The following is a 3,154-nucleotide window of genomic DNA, read 5'->3' as shown; positions in this document are numbered from 1 at the left end:
AGCGCGTGCGAGAGAGAGAGAGAGAGAGAGAGAGAGAGAGAGAGAGAGAGAGAGAGAGAGAGGGAGAGAAAGAGAGAGAGAGAAAGAAAGAGAGAGAGAGAGAGAGAGATGATCTTTTATTTAGCTTTCTCAGCTATTTACATAGACATTTTAATATACATAATTTACAGTATTGTAAATATGTGTCTTCACACACAGCTTTATTTTAAACAAATCAAGCCTACCACAATTTTTTATTTCCGCTGGCAGCGCATTATACATTTTCACTCCCTCATAAAATAGACTTTTCTGTGCACTCTTTGTTTTTCTAAACTGGAGTTCAATATTACCCGCTTGTCTCGTTTCTCTTGTGCATTCATCTCCTACTATTTGTATCCTATTCCTTAATTGAGCCGGCAGCATATCGTTTAATATCTTAAAAATAAATATACATATATTATATCGTTATAACCTTTGTCTTACTGACATATATTGCAACATATACGCTTCCAGCATGTCTTTCACTTTGGCATATCTATCACACTGAAGTATTACCATCATAGCTCTGTTTTGTACCTTCTGTAGTTGGGTTATCTGCGTCTCGCCCATGCCTATTAACAGCGTCGCGCAATACTCAAAATGCGGAACTATAATACATCTAGTATACATCGATACATAATTACCTACTCTGTTTAAAAAACTCGTTTTCTTACCTATTTTCTTTAATATATAATCGCAGTGATCTTGAAATCGAAGTCTATCGTCTATAATTATACCTAGGTATTTCATAGCTTCTACACGTTCTATTTCAATTCCATCCAGACATTTCAAATTAGTATTATATCTCAATTCTTTTCGAATACTTCTAACTATCATATATTATAATATTTCGTTTTATCAGCATTAATTTTTAGCTTATTTATATTCATCCAATGTACTATTGTATAAAAAACTGTGTTCATTTTTATTTCTATATCCTCGCTACTTTCTCCACTTACGTATATAAGCGTCGTATATGTCGTCTGCAAACATTTTTATATTGCACTCTTCTGGACAGACTTCAGTTATATCATTTATATGTATAAGGTGTAGTAAAAAGAAATCCATTATTTTTCCAATAGATGGCTTTAGTAATGTGTATCTCGCGTTGTATAAGTGCGATCGGTTTACGCTAGATGGCGTTAGAAAGATAAGATTTCGTACTAAAAAAACTTCTCAGACAGTTTTGCGATTGTTTGACTCACAAGGAAACGGTCGGGGGCGTCCCTCACCGAATTTGATGAGCATTGGATATGTTGTAGAGCATCAAAAAACATTAGACACGTATTTTTTTTTATGTGCTTATCTCGAGGTTTAGGGGTTGAAACCACCCCATGAAAAAAACGGATTTTTCAATTTTATTTAATATTTCCTAAAATATGAGGTATATGAAAAAATATTTCAGACAAAAGTTTTACAGTATCTTATGCCCTTTCCATCGGTCTATTCAAATTTTTTAAAATGCAATATTTCACCCCCCCCCTCCCTCTCCCCTTCGTCACCTTTGCAAATTTTTAAGTTTTTGTAAGGACAAAAATTAAAAAGCATTTCATGCCAAATCCATCGATATATAATAATAGTATGGTTCCTCGATTCAATTCTTGGCAAAACTACATGACTGATAACTTCGCGTTATAGGCACCGCGTTGTGCGAGTAGGTAAGTACTGTACGTTGCGTTGGATTACTTCTCTTCACTTGCGCTATGTTTTATAACTACTTGCGCATATTTTCTCATATTACAAGATAAAAACGAATTAATTCTAATCATATGATATGTAATATACGAAATAAAGACGTAAGCAGAGATAAACAACAGTAAGCATATATAACAACAGTAGCAAATGTGCGCGGCGTCGCAATTTGTACAGAAGTTTTCAATGTATATTAAATATGTTTACTGCAAAGTAAATTGATACAAGATCAAGGCAGGTTAAAATAAAATTGTAATGCATGAAATAAAAGAAACACATATTCTATTACTTTTGCAAGAGAGAGAAAGCGTGTAATGTGAATATACAATATATAATTACTAATTGCTAAAGATAACAGAGAACTCCGGATAAATTATGGAATAGTAATATAAGGAAACAAAGTAGAAAGGAATAATAAATTGTAGTAGAACAATATTTAACAATAACATTTATTTAACAATATATTTTAAAGCAACAGTACAGAATTTGCATATGAACGGATAATGTATTATATTTATTGCACATATTCGTTACAAAGATGATGATCATGGAAAAAATGTGTAATACAAAGCGATTTTTTACACCAAGAACAAGTAATTATGGCAGTTTCGCCACAAATATCGCAATTTACTTTCGAATCCCTTTGGAAACAAAATTCAACCGGTGTTTGAAACTCTGTTGGTCTAATCTCTACATATCCACTTTTAAACCATGCATATCGAAATAAACTTTGAAACCTAGGCGACGAGAATTGATGGTGCGTTAATGATTGTAATTTCAAAATATTATTTCTAGTATGAAGTTCAATTGCAAGATTTAACAATAAAACAGTATCAGAAAAATGTCTAATAAAATTTTTCCATAATCGGAAGCCGTATACATCTAATGGCTGTATTTGTCCTGTTGTACCGGCTGGAATTGTTAGAAAAACAATATCTGTTGCATAATCTGTTCTAGTTTCCGCTATTATGTTGGGACAATGCCCACTCCAAGAATCTAATAATAATACAGATTGTGGCCCAACATTCGGAAAAAATACTTCTTTCAACCAGGTTTTTACATGATTTGACGTTAATTTTCCTGATGTAGAAGCCGTAACAAAAATATTAGGCGCTTTGAACATAGTTTCCTGTACTCTAGGACCAAATGTTCCTGTTACTTCCTTTAAAACAATGAAAAGCGGAGACAATAATCTACCATCCGCTGAAATTGTCGGCTGTATAGTATAACTATGCGTAGTTGCTGATATGGACTGTACTACAGATTCTATCTTTTTTGTGCCTTTATGTGATAACGTACGACCGGAATGAAATTCTAACTGAAATCCGCTCTGATCAGAATTATAAATATTTTCTAATCCATATCTACCATATATCCATATCCATATCTACATAAATGTATTGCATTTATTTTCAAAATTTGATTTTGATAATAAGGATTTTTT

At 32.7% G+C, this 3,154-nt stretch overlaps 1 protein-coding gene across 11 annotated transcripts in view; it reads left to right on the top strand.

The window, feature by feature from the left end:
- Positions 1 to 3,154, top strand: part of LOC116849333 (protein unc-79 homolog) — a 736,358-nt gene that overhangs the window by 239,361 nt on the left and 493,843 nt on the right. The window lies entirely within an intron of this gene.

The sequence above is a fragment of the Odontomachus brunneus genome, unplaced genomic scaffold (genome assembly GCF_010583005.1).
Source record: "Odontomachus brunneus isolate Ranch 3 - 2012 unplaced genomic scaffold, Obru_v1 Obru_scaffold_112, whole genome shotgun sequence".
In the NCBI taxonomy this organism is placed as follows: Eukaryota; Metazoa; Arthropoda; class Insecta; order Hymenoptera; family Formicidae; genus Odontomachus; species Odontomachus brunneus.
The sequence above is the reverse complement of the archived record's forward strand: the minus strand, read 5'-3'. Positions and strand labels throughout refer to the sequence as shown.